The following is a 17,108-nucleotide window of genomic DNA, read 5'->3' as shown; positions in this document are numbered from 1 at the left end:
AATTTTCATTTGAAAAAGCCTATACTAATTTTAATCAGCACTCATTTGGTGTCTAGTGGATCAGATCATCTTTTTTGCCATTTTTATTTATTTCTATTTAGAAGATAAATATGTTGCTATAATATATAAAAAAAACTTCCTGTGTAGTTAGGCCATTAACTTTTTCCAGTCTTCAGTGTTGCAATTTTTTTTCAACTTTTATAAACTTTCAATTAAAAAATAAATATATTTTTTGCCAGTCTGGGCTTGAGCTCAGAGCTTTAGCACTGTCCTTGGACTTTCTCAGGGCTAGAGCTCTACCACTTGAGCCTCAGCACCACTTCTGGCTTTTTTCTATGTATGTGGTACGGAAGAATTGAGCCCATGTCTTTGTGCATGCAAGGCAAGCACTCTACCACTAGGCCAAACTCCCAGCCCTAAATGTATTGTTTTTATTAAGGAGTTATACAGAAGAGTTACCATTTCATAAGTCAGACAATGAGTACATTTTTTTTTGCTTTGCTTTACCCTATTTCCCCCCTAAATAACAAGATATCGCTCTCCTTTTCTGTGTCCCATTTTACCCCCACTGAAAAACAAAATACAAAACAAACACCATCACCACCAAAGGCAGCAAAAATATCAAAGAAAAGAACACATTACCATTTTCTGAAGTTTGTTCCTTTTAAATAGTATTTCCAATGCACAGAGGTTACAGTTTTATGTTCCTTCCCTATTGTCTACATCTGTGTAAAATATTTTGTCTGTATAATTGAAAGTACCAATATTTTCTCTTAAATCTTTTCTCTTTAATGTTCTTACTTGCTTTCTGTATCCATTGCTTTAATAGCTCATTTTATCATATTTAAACAATTGTCTATAAAATACACTGCTAAGTATAATTTACAATCATGTGTACATGCATGTATAAACATATATAAATTGGTAAAATGAGATAAATTATTCTTGAGACAGAAACACTTTATTTTTCCATGTACTCTGTCTTTGATGTTCATTTTAGTTTGCTAATCGTAATACTTGCGAAAATCCAGCAATAGAACCATTCCTTTGCCTACTGTCCAGTTTTCTGTGTCATCAACAGCTCATATTTTGGAAACATAACCCTCAAATTCATAGGTAATGGTAATTGGAGATCCAGCCTTTGAAGATAACTAGGTATGGAAGAGGTCAGGAGGTGATGGAATTATAATAGCATTAGAGGATGAAGAATGGTTTTTCTGTCTCATCATGTGATACCCTGTCCTATTTTATGATTCAGTAAGAAGTCCCTCACCAGATGTGGAACAGATGCTAGTATCATACTCTGGGGCTCTCTAGACTACAGAATTGTGATGCAAATAAACCTCTATTCTCCATAAATGACTAGTTTCTGGTCATCTGTTTTAGCTATAGGAAATCCACTAGGCACTTACTTGTTGATTTATTCCATGTAGTTTTGATCAACCCCAGTCAAATATTTTTTAATGAAAACAAAATGTAAAATCAAAAATGTTCATTTTGGGGCCAGGAGTCAGGCCTAGTGGTAGAATACTTGCCTACCATGGACAAAGGATCAATTCCTTGTTACCACATACTCAGAAAAAGCCGGAAATGTGCTGTGTCTCAAGTGGTAGAGCACTAGCTTTGAGAAAGCCCAAGGACAGTGTACAGGCCCTGATTTTAAGCCCCAGGACTAGCAAAAATAAATGTTCCCTTCCTGTGTACACATCACACCGCTCACTTGATATGGAGACACTCTGTGTCTCCTATTACCCACAATGTGTTTAAATCATTGTGAGATCCACAAAGTGTTTCTTTGCCCTTACCTTCATGAACCTAGACTTTACAAAACAAAACAAAACAAAACAAAAAAAAATGGTGCATGCCCCGAAAAGAAGGTAAAGGCTAATGTGCTTAATTCAAGTGATAAGGTAAAAAATTTTGATTTATTGTAAGGCTCCTTGTCTTCTGTGGGAATTGAGTAGCATTAAGGAGAAAAGGAATCAAGCATCCATGGAATTCAAGATGAAGGGCCATAAATAAGGTAAGGTGTATTCACGTATGTGGCAAAAATGTTGTGATGGTAATATAGCTTCCTCATATTGTTCCATGCTACGGATGCTCAGATCAACTGTCCATTCATTTGAATAGTTTTAGTAAATATGAGTAATTTAAATGGTAACTCTAAGCCTCTTGAGAATCCATGACTGTTCTTTGGTGATGATCTCTTTGGTACCAGACACCCATAAATTCCAAGTGTCTGCTACATTCTGGTTCAGAAAGACACCCCCTTATAAGAGAGCTTAAGCAAGACTATAAAGGTGTGGCTACATGGTAACAGCTTAGCAGGACATTTCAGGAAAACAGAAGCCTGACAAGTCATATTGGGAAGCTCTAAGTTGGGGGAGCTGGCTGGGTGGAGCTCATGGAGGTCTCATGCTATCCCTCCACTGTTGCATCGACCACATTTGCCCCGGGACTGGCTCTGTGTGGTGTCTGAATTGCATTCCAACCATCCACGAAAGGACTGGGGAACTAAACCTCGTGGTGAAGGAGGACCTCAGACTAAAGACTCCTCAGAAAGAGAGCAAGGAACGTAAGAGAATGGAGACATCCATCACCAGTGGGAACGTGCTGCTTCACAGATGGATGTGCTAGCTCTCTGTGTCATTGCTGTCTGTCTATTGGTTCTCTGCTCTGTCTTCATCATCTTTCTCCTTCCTACCTGCTTCTCTGCATCTCTGTTTTGCTCTCCCTAATAGTATCCAATACAAATAGACTCTTTTAGGCCTTAAGAGGAACATTCTTTTCACAATGCCTCTTCTCCACACTCTTTCTTCCTTGCTCTTTCTCTCCTTCAAGGAGCTCCTTCCCTGAAGAAGCAACTTAAAGACGGGATGATTAGTATGCACTTTTTTCCTCAATAAAAATAACAACCAAAAAAAAAAAGAAAAGAAAACAAGTATGGTGGTTCGTATCTGTAATCCTACTTACTTAGTAAGCAGGCATAGGAAAGTCTGCAGACTCCAGCCTGAGTTAAAATGAAAGGAAGGAAAGAAGGTTGGAAGGAAGGAAGAAAGAAGAGAGGAAAAAAAGAGGGAAGAAGGAAGGGAGGAGGAAGAAAAGAGAAAGAAAAATAGATAAAAAAGGAAAGGAAAGTAGTGTTCACAGGCTCATCTGGACATCCAGCTATGTAGGAAGTAAACATTGTCTGGGCTGATTTGGCCATGGGAATTTATTAAAAAACTAAAAGTAAGTGAAGGTCAGGCCTTAGGTCAAGCTCAGGGAAGTGGCAGAGGCCAGGGCTTGAGTAGGGATTTAGAAAGATTCAGGAATACCTCCCTTGCCACATGAGTCATGTTACACCAGTCTGCTTCTTTGCCTCACTACAATTTTGGAGACTTTGAAATTCTGGTACAGGTGCTTTGGTCATTAATCTCAGGATGTCAGTTATACACTCATGCATCTACTCCTAGTAATAAATTCCATATCTGCACATATCCTCTGAAATCTATTACAAATCGGGGAAATAAAAAAAACCACAATAACTTTACGGTTTGGGGAGTTTAAATGTGCATCTGAGATGAGCACAAATTAAATGTTAGTCCCACAGTCTCTGAACTCCTCTAAAGTGACCTCTCCACTGAACTGACCTCTCCCTTAGTATAACTGTAACAAAACCTAATTGATACACACATTGCACTGGGCAGTACTTTCTTTCTGAGAACATTTAATTCCATTGTCAACTCTTTTACCCCACTAAGAAGTGATAAAATATTATGTAAATTTACTCAGATTCATCACAGAATGTAGCTGCCAAAGAATTGAGGATAAATAGAAATACATCATTCTAAAATTACCAGTGGCATTTGACTAAAGAATAAAACTCACATTCCCTAACACAGTACTTCAACTGTTGTCTTGGAAATCCTTATAGCTCACTAACCTGAATGTCAAGTTTCAGATTGTGGTATAACTGCTTTTTTAACACAAAATAGAAACCTGTGAAAATGTCGAGGTGTGACAGATTGGAATACAACATTTAAAACATGTTCTTCTGTTAGTGGTTCTGATATTCTCTTTCCATTCATAACTTGTAGCAAGGTCCTTAGGAGTCTCCTATTGATTCAGTGTAAAGATGCTCAATATATTTAAATGAGCAAAAGTACAACATTGAAGCAACTATTCTCCCAACCAAAATGAATTAACATGAAAACACCAAAATAGTGACTTCCCATTTATATCTTAATTTTTCATGTAATATTTTTTTGACAGTCCCAGGCGTGAGCTCAGGGCCTGAGCACTGTACTTGGATTTTCTCAAGGCTAGAGTTCTATCACTAGAGCCTCAGCACCACTTTTTTATGTATGTGGTACCGAGGAATCGAATCTGGGTCTTTGTGCATGGTAGGCAAGCACTCTACCACTAGGCCAAACTCCTGGCCCAGTAATATTAAATACAATATTTAGGTACATACATGAATTTTACCTTTACTCTTAACTGATTTTACAAAGAGAAATGAAGTTCTGTCTCTTGGGTTACTGCACAATAATTTTTCTTCAGTAAACAGTAAGCACATTTGAGGAGATACAGAGTCTTCATATTTATTATTTCTCTATTTATTTATTTGTCTTTTCTCTGTTTTTGACACTGGGCATCAAATCCAGGACATGCCATATCCCAGCTATAAAATGTGCAAAGGAATCATGGAACCATACCCTGACTCCACTTAATGTGACCCTAATTCATTTTTTAGTTCAACATTTGCTTTGTGCTCTTTTTGTTATTGTTTAACTATCATCAGAGTCATGTGATATAAGATTCACCGTATGTTTCTGCTCAAACTAAAATCTTGGGGTTTAACATTTCTCGATTTTCCCCAATTTTAAGTACTTATAGGGCCATCCTAGAACATGACAGTGCAATCTGAATTGTGGTTCTTTTTTTTTTTTTTAACCAAAACTGAGGCTCGAAGTCAAGGCGTGGGCGTTATTACTTAGCTTTGTCCATTCAAGTCCCATTCTTCCACTTGAGTCACAATTTCACTTTCTGATATTTGGTGATTAGCTGGAGATAATATTCTCGCAGACTTTTCTGTCTGGGTTGCCTTTGAGCCCCAATTCTCAGATCTCTACCTCCTGCATAAGCAGAATTACAAGAGTGAGCTACCAGCAGTCATCAGAAAAAGCAAAAACAAATGAAAAAGAAGTCCTAAGATCTATCAAGGTTCAAAGCCAGCCCAGGGGGAAAGTCTGTGAGCTTCTTACCTACAATGAACCATCAGAAAACCATAAACGGTGCTGTTGGTCAAAATAGTAGAGTGCTATCCTTAAACAAAAGAGCTCTCAGGCACAGCACCCAGGCCCTGAGTTCGAGACCCTCACTAGAAAAAACAAATGCAAGGAAAACATGTCAAAGTCATTAGGGAGGTAGTCTTTTTTACAACAGTGACCATAGACTTAAATACATCTTCATAATGGTTTATGCTGTCATAATAATTCCAGATGTCTCTTTATAATCTTACATCTTGTGCCCTGATTCATAGTTTAGAAGTGATGTACTACATGTGACAGACACTTTTAATTCTTTGATTAGAACAAAATTTTATTCAATTGTTGATTTTTTCCCTTTAGTTTCTTCTAGTGACAGGGCACACAAAAAGGTTATATCTTCTCTTCAAAAATAACTATTGGAAGAATGCTAATAAAAATATTGCCAATTACTAGCTAAACAGATGTCCTATGGTACAAGTAATTCAAACTTGCAATGAAAAATGTTTATGAAACATATTTGTCCTCTCGTTACAAAGGACAATAGAACAGGTGCACTGGAGCCAGGTTTTAACAAAAATAGAAGAAATTGTAGTTCATGTAAGGACTACAGTATTTTTCATGGATATGGAAAATATAGGTGCCATAAAAGAAGACTGAAATTTAACACTCTCAGATAAAAAACATTAACAACTTCTACCTTGTATATGATTATGAGAGCAGTCTGCATCTGTCATGAATGTTGTGTTATGTAGATGACAAGATGTCAGATGTCAGGTGAGGAAACTTCTCTCTATCTGTTTGACTGTGTCATACTATTCAACAGCTTTGCGCGAATTCCACAGTTTTCTTTAACGTTATTTTAGAAATCATTAGTAAGTAGAAGATAATGTGTAAAAAGTCTTTGAGCAAGTGCACCCCTCTGTTATAATCCCATTACTTCCTTACCTACATTTTCCAGGAGTAGTGTTTAGTGCCTTTCATTATACTATGTGTGTGTGTGTGTGTGTGTGTGTGTGATGTACTTTGTCTTTTTTTCTTCACCTTCTCTCATAAGTATGATTTCTATTCCTCTTTACCACTTGATATAATCAAGTCTTCTCTTCCCACATTTAACTGTTTTCTATTATTATTATTAATATTATTATTAGTTAATCTTTTTTGGGCTAATACTAGGGCTTGGACTCAGGGCTTGGGCACTCTCCCTAAGCTTTTTGTTCAAGGCTAGCATTCTACCACTTGAGCCACAGCCCCAGTCCTCTATTATGGTTTCTGCAATTACCACCATCATCATTTTAAGTTAAAATCCCCTCCTGTAACGCTTGGTTCTCTGTTCTTGGTTTACCTTGCTCAATGTAATGATTTCTAATTCCATCCATTTTTCATGCAAGTAATGTAATTTCCTTTTCCTTTAAGGCTTGGTAATACTCAGCTGCATCTATATTTACACCATATTTTCTTTATTCATGCATTGCTTGTCAAGAACCTTGGCTGATAATGTAGCTTGGCTAGTATGAACAGGGCAGCCATAAATACAGGTGTGCAAGTATCTGTCTTCTATTTGATTTTATAAGTTCATCAGGTTGGCCTCTTTTTAACTGTTGATGAATCTCCATGTTGACTTCTGTACAGCTTACACTAGTCTATATTCCTTCCAGGAGTGTGTAAGTCCTTCTAGTTTTACCAACATTTCTTGTTGTTTGTTTTTAAAGTCATTCTAATTATGGTAAAAAATAATCTCCCTGTACTTTTTATTTACATTTATTTTATAGTGAAGAATGATGAGCATTTCTTCACCTGTTCATTATCTTTTCATAAGTCTAAGAACTGTACAATGATTTTTTAAAATTTATTGATTGGATTATTTGTAATTTCTTTTTTATTAAAGAATTTGTTAACATTGATTTTTATATCATAATTCAAATGTCATGCTTAACAAACAAGTATTCCAGAAGGGAATCTCTATACATTTGTAATTTCTAGAGCTCTTTGTTCATTCTATGTATTAATCTCTGGCTGGTAAAGTTGTTTCTCCCATTCTGTGGGTAATTTTTGATTCTTGTAATTGCTTTATTTAATATACAAAAGCCTCTTACTTTGTGTTAATCCCTTTGTCAATTCTTGTTATTCCTTGTGCCATTGGAATCCTGTTTAGAAAATGATTGATTATGTTTCCATCTTCAAGAGTTTTCCCAATAGAATTTTATATAATACATGACAAAGACTACGTTTAGCTATGTTTAAACTCATTGTGGTTGTTTCTAAAGTTGTGTGTGTGTGTGTGTGTGTGTGTGTGTGTGTGCCAATCCCATGGCTTGAACTCAGGGCCTTGAATGCTCAATCAACTTACCTTGCTTGCTCATGGCTACCACTCTACCAGTAAAGCCATGTCTCAAGTCCAGCATTTTTCTGGATATTTGAAAATAGAATTTGATGAATTTTTCTGCACTTGCTAGCTTTGAATTTCAATAGTTTGACCTTAGCCTTCTGAAAAGCTTGGCTTACAGGCATGAGCCATAGTTACACAGATGCTTTTGGAGTAACAGAAGACTTAAACACAATCTACCTAATCAGTCATAAAATAAAAAATATATGTTTAGCACCTTTTGAATGATTACTGAATTAGAGAAACATATAAATCTAACATGTTTACTACATGATTACAAAATGTTTCTGGTATATTTGTAGTTTTTCATAGTTGAAAAAGCTGAAAGTAAATGAGAGTTCAGAAATCAGATTGCCTACAAAATAATCATCTGTATTTCTTAAACAGTGAATGAAAAATGACATGAAGGTGCCCTTTAATAGCCTCAAATTGTCCTAGTATAAAGAAAGAAAATAACACAACTTAAATCTTCATTTGGGAAAAAATTATATCAAATATAGGCTATTGCTTCAAAATGGGTAAGAAAGATCTTCCTTACCAGATTGTTTTAAAATGCTGATTTTATAATTATTAAAAGAATATGTCATTGGAGCATAGATCAGGAAATCAACGAAACTACATGGGTAATCCAGAAATCACACAACCACACATCTACACATACACTCACACTCACATGCACACCTCACATATATACATACAAAGTAGTAACTATATAACCAGCACATATTTGTAGATGTTATCTATTTCTTTTATATATATCCATTTTATGTACATAACAATAGTGATAAAGAATATAAACTACATATAAATTTTATATTACATTTTGCTAAGTACATATAATAGATATATAAATAAATATAAGATTATTTTATATAGCTATCTAAATTTAGGATGTAGGTAAAAGAAGACTACAAGACTTCAGTGAAAGCATATACTTTAATGTCCTATCATTCTTCTCTTTATTATATTTCAAGTAAACAACTAAAAAGATGAAACAACACATAATGGAATACATCAAAGTTACATGGGAGTCAACTAAAAGTTTGTAAATGGTCAAAGGTAGAACAATTTAAGTACCAAAATAAATAAGGTAGTATTGTTTAGAACAGAAGTATAAGTAAATAAGCAGGAGTTCAATAAATAAAAGGCTGGGTAAGGAGAAGGAAGATGGCGCCGAGAAAATAGGGACGCTGCCTAGCTCTCTCTCACAAAAAGAGAGAACCAGGGAGTCCCACGAGCCAACTACCTAAAGAAATCCAGAGCAACAAACTCAAAAAGCAACGGAGAAGGGCTCAAACTGGGAAAAAAATCCAGATAAAGCTCACATCCAACTTTCTCAAAGAATTCGGAACGCGAGGACCCCTCCCCCACCTCTCTCCGCAGGCTCTAAGCCGCGGAAAGCCGCGAAAAGCGGCGGCTGGCGCCAGTTCCAAGCCACAAAAAGCTGCAGCGGGTGCTGGCTCCACACCAGAAAAGTGGCGGCGGGCGGCAGTGGAGGGCACCAGGCCGGGAGCCCAACGGCTGCAGAAACCAGCACAGAACTGGGCCAGCGAATGGCGGAAGCAGGGGAACCCAGACGCGGAACCAGAACAGCAAGCAGCGGAACCCAGACGCAGAACACAGGTGGCGGCAGAGACCCGAGGGGAGTGAAAGACTCCCCACCACCATGGAGCACCCGCAGATGGACGCAGAGGCGTGAGTAATACAGCGCATCCCCAAACACATCGGGAAAGCGGAGTGGGTGCCAAGCAGTAGAACTTAACTCAGACCCCAACACTGTATATCTAGGTGTTTAATTATTCTCTAGGCTCAGAGGGACTTAAAGACAATAGAGATTGGATTGAGAGGCTTATTGTTTTGGGTATAAATCGCTTATCAGTGGATTATAGTGGGTGCCAAGCAGTAGAACTTAACTCAGACCCCAACACTGTATATCTAGGTGTTTAATTATTCTCTAGGCTCAGAGGGACTTAAAGACAATAGAGATTGGATTGAGAGGCTTATTGTTTTGGGTATAAATCGCTTATCAATGGATTATTAGAGTGGTCGGTAACTGCACAAAAAGAAAGAGTGATAACACCAATCAAAACTTGTGAACATCTAGAGTCTGCCAGCTACAGAGGTCTAGGTTGGTTATATCTGAAAAACTATAATCGTGTTTAGTATTAATCTTGCTCCCATTTTCAAATGGGCAGAACAGGAAATTCAAGAAAAATCTCAAATCAAGAAACAACATCCCCCACCCCCCCACCCAATGTAAACAGCCAATGGAACAGTCACTGGCAAACCTAGAGGAGAGTCTTCCAAGTGCTGTACAAATGCAATTGATAAACATCATTAATGAAAAATGTGAAAATATAAAGAAAGAGATAAGGGAGGAAGCCATAGCTGAACAAAAGGAAACCATAAACAAGGTGACAAGTGAAAAAGAAGAAGCCATAAAGGAGGCCATAATAAAGGTTTTTCAAAGAAAGATGGATGAATTCATAGAATCCACAAATAAAAAGGTGACCGAACTCCAGCAAATGTTCAAAGAAAATAAAGCTACTGAGCTAACCACTCAAATGGAAATCAAGGAGCTAAAGAAATCCATACATGATCTAAAAGAAGAGAAGCAAGGCATCAAAAATGAGCAATTAGAAGCAAGGGAGATGAAAAATAAAGTAGATAGCTTTGATAGCAGGTTAGACAATGCAGAGGAGAGAATTTCCGGGGCTGAAGATAATTTAGTTATTCTAGAGAAAGAACAGAAAATGAGTCAATCCAAATCTAGGAAAAATGAGAGAGCGCTTCAGGAGGTCCAAGATACAATTAGGAAGCCTAATTTAAGGCTAATTGGTATTGAGGAGGGCGTGGAGAAAGAGGTCAATGGTATTGGAAATATACTTCAGGGAATCATCTCAGAGAATTTCCCAAATATCCAGAAGGGCAGACCCATCCAGATACAAGAAGCTTTTAGAACCCCAAACAGACCTGACCAGAAAAGAACATCCCACCGCCACATCGTAATCCGAACTGGATCAATAGAAACCAAAAAAAGGATCCTAAAGGCAGCCAGGGAAAAGGGTTCAGTAACCTATAAAGGAAAACCAATCAGAATAACCCCAGACTTCTCAGCAGAGACCATGCAAGCAAGAAGTGACTGGAAGCATATATGTCATGCCCTTAAGTCAAATAACTACCAACCAAGAATATTGTACCCAGCTAAGCTCTCATTCATAACTGAGGGAACAATAAAAACATTCCATTCCAGGGAAAAGCTGCAACAATATGTCGCAACAAAACCAACACTACAGAGAATTCTGAAAGATGTTCTATACATAGAAAACCAAAATAAATGCAATATAGGGAAAGAAATGGCACCTAAACAGCATACCATCTAAGGACCACAAGAACTGTCAAGACACAGGCCCAAATAAAAGCTTTTAAAAATGGTAGGACCTAATAAATATCTCTCAATCCTAACTCTCAATATCAATGGACTTAACTCTCCAATTAAATGGCAAAGGCTGTCTAATTGGATCAAAAAGCAAGAGCCATCGTTCTGCTGTCTTCAAGAGACACATCTTACCCAAAAAAACAATCATCTTTTGAAAGTGAGAGGTTGGAATAAACTCTATCAAGCTAACGGCCCCCATAAACAGGCTGGAGTTGCCATCCTCATATCAGATAAAATAGACTTCAAACTAAAATTAGTAAGAAAAGACAAAGAAGGTTACTACATACTACTAAAGGGATATTTCCTCCAGGAAGACATAACGATCCTAAATATTTACACACCCAATCCCGGAGCTCCAAACTTCATCAAGCAAACTTTACGTACACTGAAACCATACATAGATCGAAATACAGTGATTGTCGGTGACTTTCACACACCATTCTCACCTATGGACAGATCAACAAGGCAAAAACTCAACAGAGAAACCTTAGAACTGAACAACTATATAGACCAACTAGATCTAACAGACATCTGCAGAATATTCCACCCAGCAACAACACAATATACATTTCTCAGCAGCACATGGAACATTTTCCAAAATAGATCACATCTTAGGCCATAAAACAAACCTGGACAGATTCAGAAACACTGAAATTATTCCATGCACACTCTCAGACCACAAAGGCATCAAACTGGAACTGAACACACATCTCCACCAACGAAAACCCTGTAACTCATGGAGACTGAACAACATATTGTTGAATCACCAATGGGTCATCGAAGAGATCAGAACAGAAATCCAACAGTTTATGAAATTTAACAGTAAGGAGCACACAAAATACCATCTCCTTTGGGACACAGCAAAGGCAGTACTCAGAGGAAAATTTATAGCGCTGAGTGCCTACAACAACAAGTTGGAAAAATTGCAAACCAACAAGTTAATGTCTCACCTTAAGCTCCTGGAAAAAGAGCAACAAACCAACCCTAATCCCAGTAGAAGAAAGCAAATTATTAAAATCAAAGCAGAATTAAATGATTTGGAATCCAAAAAACTATAGAAAGAATCAACAAAACAAGGAGTTGGTTCTTTGAAAGAATTAACAAAATTGACAAGCCCTTAGCAAATCTTACCAAAAAAAGAAGAGAGCATATCGAAATAAAATTGCAGATGAAAATGGTAATATCACGACAGAAATTACCAAGATCCAGAATATCATGAGGGAATACTTCTCATACCTTTATGCCAACAAATTTGAGAATCTAGATGAAATGGATGAATTCCTAGCCAATATTAACATACCCACACTGAACCAAGAAGAACTAAGCCAACTCAACAGGCCTATTTCAAGCTCTGAAATAGAAATGGCAATTAGAGAACTTCCACCTAAGAAAAGCCCAGGGCCAGATGGATTCACAGCTGAATTCTATAAGGTCTTCAAAGCAGAGCTCACACCAATACTCCTCAAGCTCTTCAACAAAATTGAAAATGAAGGCTCTTTACCAAACTCATTCTATGAAGCCAATATAACCCTCATCCCCAAACCAGACAGAGATTCATCAAAGAAAGAGAACTATGGACCTATTTCTTTGATGAACATCGATGCAAAACTTCTCAACAAAATACTGGCCAACCGTCTACAACAACTCATCAAAAAAATTATACACTATGACCAAACTGGATTCATCACAGGGAGGCAAAGCTGGTTCAACATACGCAAATCAATTAATATAATTCAACACATCAACAGGAGCAGGGACAAAAATCACATGATTGTCTCAATAGATGCGGAAAAGGCATTTGACAAGATCCAACACCCCTTTATGTTAAAAGCTCTGGAGAAACTAGGAATCCATGGAACATTCCTCAATGTAATAAAGGCTGTGTATGAGAAACCCACTGCTAGTATTACACATAATGGTGAAAATCTAAAGCCATTCCCTCTAAAATCAGGAACGAGACAAGGATGTCCACTCTCTCCACTACTCTTTAACATAGTTCTAGAATTCCTAGCCAGTGCAATAAGGCAAGAAGCAAGCATAAAGTGGATCCAAGCAGGGAAAGAGGAAATAAAACTATCCCTCTTTGCAGATGACATGATTCTGTATTTAAAGAATCCTATAGACTCTACTCCCAAGCTCCTTGAGCTGATTCAAAACTTCAGAAGAGTAGCAGGCTATAAAATCAACCCTCAAAAATCAACTGCCTTCCTTTACACCAACAGTGAGAGGAACGAGGCAATAATCAAGAAAGAAACTCCTTTCAAAATAGCCTCAAAGAAAATAAAGTACCTAGGAATTAGCTTAACTAAGAATGTAAAGGACCTTTTTGACAAAAACTTTAAAACCCTAAAAAAGGAAATTAAAGCAGAACTAAGGAAATGGAAAAACCTCCCATGCTCCTGGACTGGAAGAATCAACATTGTGAAAATGACAATCTTGCCAAGGGCTATCTACAAATTCAACGCAATACCCATCAATATCCCAATGACATTCTTTAAAGAAATAGAAGAGGCAATCCAAAATTTCATATGGAATAATAAAAGACCCCGTATAGCAAAAACACTTCTTAGCAGAAAGAACAGCGCTGGAGGAATTTCAATTCCAAACTTTAGACTCTATTACAGAGCTATAATTCTCAAAACAGCTTGGTACTGGCACAAGAACAGGCCTGAAGACCAATGGAATAGAACTGAGGACCCAAATACTAAACCACAGACCTATGGCCACCTAATCTTTCACAAGGGAATCAAAAAAATAGAATGGAAGAAAGATAGCCTCTTCAACAAGTTGTGCTGGCAGAACTGATTAAGCACCTGCAGAAAACTAAAGTTGGACCCTTGTTTGTCACCTTGAACTAGAATTAACTCCAAATGGATCAAAGACCTGGAGGTAAAAGCTGACACACTGAAAACTTTACAGGAAGGAATAGGAGATACACTAGACCTCCTTGGCACAGGTCGAAACTTTCTTAATAAGGACCAAATCAGAGAAAGGCTGGATAAGTGGGACTGCATTAAACTGCAGAGCTTTTGTATGGCAAAGGACATAGCTAGTAAATTAACTAGGAAGCCTACAGAGTGGGAGAAGATCTTCACCAACCAAACAACGGACAAAGGCCTCATCTCTAAAATATATCAAAAAATTGAATCACTCCAAAACTAATCTCCAAAGTAACAACCATCCCATTAAAAGATGGGCCAAAGACTTAAAGAGAGTCTTCTCTGAAGAAGAAACAAAAATGGCCTATAGACACATGAAGAAATGCTCAACATCTCTGGTCATAAAAGAAATGCAAATCAAAACAACTCTAAGATTCCACCTCACTCCAGTTAGAATGGCCAGGATCAGGAAAACAAATAATAACAGATGCTGGAGGGGATGTGGCCAGTAGGGATCACTACTGCACTGTTGGTGGGAATGCAAACTCGTTCAACCACTATGGAAAGCAGTGTGGCAGTGCCTCAAAAGGTTAAACATAGAACTCCCCTATGACCCAGCAATTCCACTACTTGGCATTTACCCAACCCTCCAGAAACAAGGGCATACTAAATCCACTAGCACAACAATGTTCATTGCAGCACTATTCACCATAGCAAAGATATGGAACCAACCTAGATGTCCCTCAGTTGATGAGTGGATCAACAAGTTGTGGTATTTGTACACAATGGAATTCTATGCTGCTGTCAGAAAGAATGACATCGCCCCATTTGTTAGGAAATGGAAAGACTTAGAAAAAATCATATTAAGTGAAGTAAGCCAGACTCAAAGGAACTTAGGCTCAATGGTTTCCCTCATTCGTCATAATCAGTAGAAACCTTGGGCTCTACTAGCAGAGATCTGCAATAGAGCAAAATCTTGATACATAAGGCCATATAATGTGAAGCTAATTGAAAGGACCTCCAAGATATTGAAACAAAAGCCATATAACGAATGATTGTTGTCCTTAATGTACTATGTTGTCTCTCATCTCCTTTGCTGTCCCTCGGTTATCTCATATTGTTAAAGTATCTCACTTTGTTATCTGATATATTGAATTTATTTGTATTTGGTTATTTGACATTTGATAGGGAAGGGGGGAAAACTAAGACGGGTGGGGGGTGGGTAATGGGTACCAAGACATGTGAAAGGGTATCAATGTATGTGAATTAATGCTCCTTCTATCTGGCAAATATCATGTAACCCTTTTACTAATTACAATAAAAAAAGAAAAAAAAAAGACTGGGTAAACAAATAGGAGGCGAGGACAAATCTTCCCTGCTTACGATTCTCCCGTTATTTATTTGGCTACTTGGTCCTGAAGGAGGTAAAGAATAAGATCTCACTCAAAGTCAGTAGAGAAGAGCTAAACCTAGTAATGTCTTTTCACAGAGTACAGTGTGGCAAAGGATAAGGGGTGGGTTAGGAGTTATTTTCAAGCGGAGAAATTTGACAACCATGCCCTCAGTTAGGTCGCCAAGTTCAACATCCACTGTGATATCTCAGTGTATTTCTACTGTATTCCTTGGATAGGATGTGATGTGAATGGCCCTTTAACTCAGTGGTTTTCTTCCTCCAAACCCACAATCATAGCCTAATCGAGAGAAAAACATCAGCCAAGTCCGATTGAGAGACAATCTATAAAATACCTGACCAGTACCTCTAAGAACTGTCAAGGTCATCAGAAATAGGAAAATCTGTGAAACGATCACTGGTAGGAGGCTAAGGAGATGACATGGTGTATGTAAGGGGACATCTGCCACAGGTAAGAAAAAGGACAAAGATAAAATGCATAGACAAACTACAAATTTCAGTTAGAGACAATATAAAAATAATTCAATGTGACAAATCTCCATTCTCATGAAGCATATTAATTAATGGTAGGAGACACTGGTTTGAGTTATTTGGATCCTCTGAACAATATTTACAAAAATTCTGTACATTTAAGTCTGTTCCACAATAAAAAGTTAATATGAAAATTAAGCCTGGCACCTAGCATTCACCTATAATTTTAGTACTGAAGACTCTGAGGAAAGAAGATATCAAGTGCAAAGCCAGTCTGGCCTGCAGAGAGATCTTATGTCAAACATCAGAAAAACACATTGAAATTGACATTAAAAGGATGTAATTATTGTCATTATTATTGTTGTTATTCTTACTGGTATTATAATTACAATAATTACTATTTCTTATGTTCATATTAGTTCTTGAACTCAGCGCCTGGGTACAGTCCCTTTTACCACATTAGACATAGCTCCATTTCCAGCATGTTGATGGTTCAATGGAGATAAGAGTGTCATGGACTTTCCTGCTGGGGTTTGCTTCAAACTGTAATCCCCAGCTATCAGCCTCATAAGCAGATAGTATTACAGAAGTAAGTTGTATTTTCTTAGTTTTTAAAATTATATAAATGACTTTGCAGCTTTTATAAATTCCCCTTTCTGAGAGTTCCATTAGACCTTTGCATGAAGGTTGAAATAAGCTTTCAAAGACAGAATAAACCGAGGGCCTTTCACATATTAGGCAAATCCTCTGTTTACAAATGAGCTACAGCCCCAGCCAGTCTTGATTCCAATTTTCATCCTTGGAAATGAGAGAAAATTATTGGACATTTCCATTAGCAAATGTTCAAAGAAAAACCAAAATGGGAAAATTACTTTGTACTTTCAAAATCTCCAAAAACCCTGGAGAAATTATGTACTAAGTCTGTTTTTAATGCCTTGAATTGTTTTCCTCTAAAACAATATTTAAAAAAATGACTGCAGAGCAAATAGAAATTTTTGAAAAGCTGATATAACTGCAAATCTAGAATAGATCCTAATATTGCAAATATGAATGTCAATTGACTACAGTCTCTATGACACACAAAAGATATTAAAAATCATGAGATATAAACAATCAAGATTACATTCCTGACAGGTACCTTTTCTTTTCACTAGAATCTTGAAGAACATAAGGAATGAAATTTGATTGAAGATAGGAATTCCTAATGTAATTTAAGCTCTCAATAAATAAATAAATGTATCAAGAAAATTGTAACAGTTTATGATGCTAAATA

This window comes from Megascapheus bottae, chromosome 21 (assembly GCF_031878675.1).
Source record: "Megascapheus bottae isolate mThoBot1 chromosome 21, mThoBot2.hap1, whole genome shotgun sequence".
NCBI classification, from domain to species: Eukaryota; Metazoa; Chordata; class Mammalia; order Rodentia; family Geomyidae; genus Megascapheus; species Megascapheus bottae.
The sequence above is the reverse complement of the archived record's forward strand: the minus strand, read 5'-3'. Positions refer to the sequence as shown.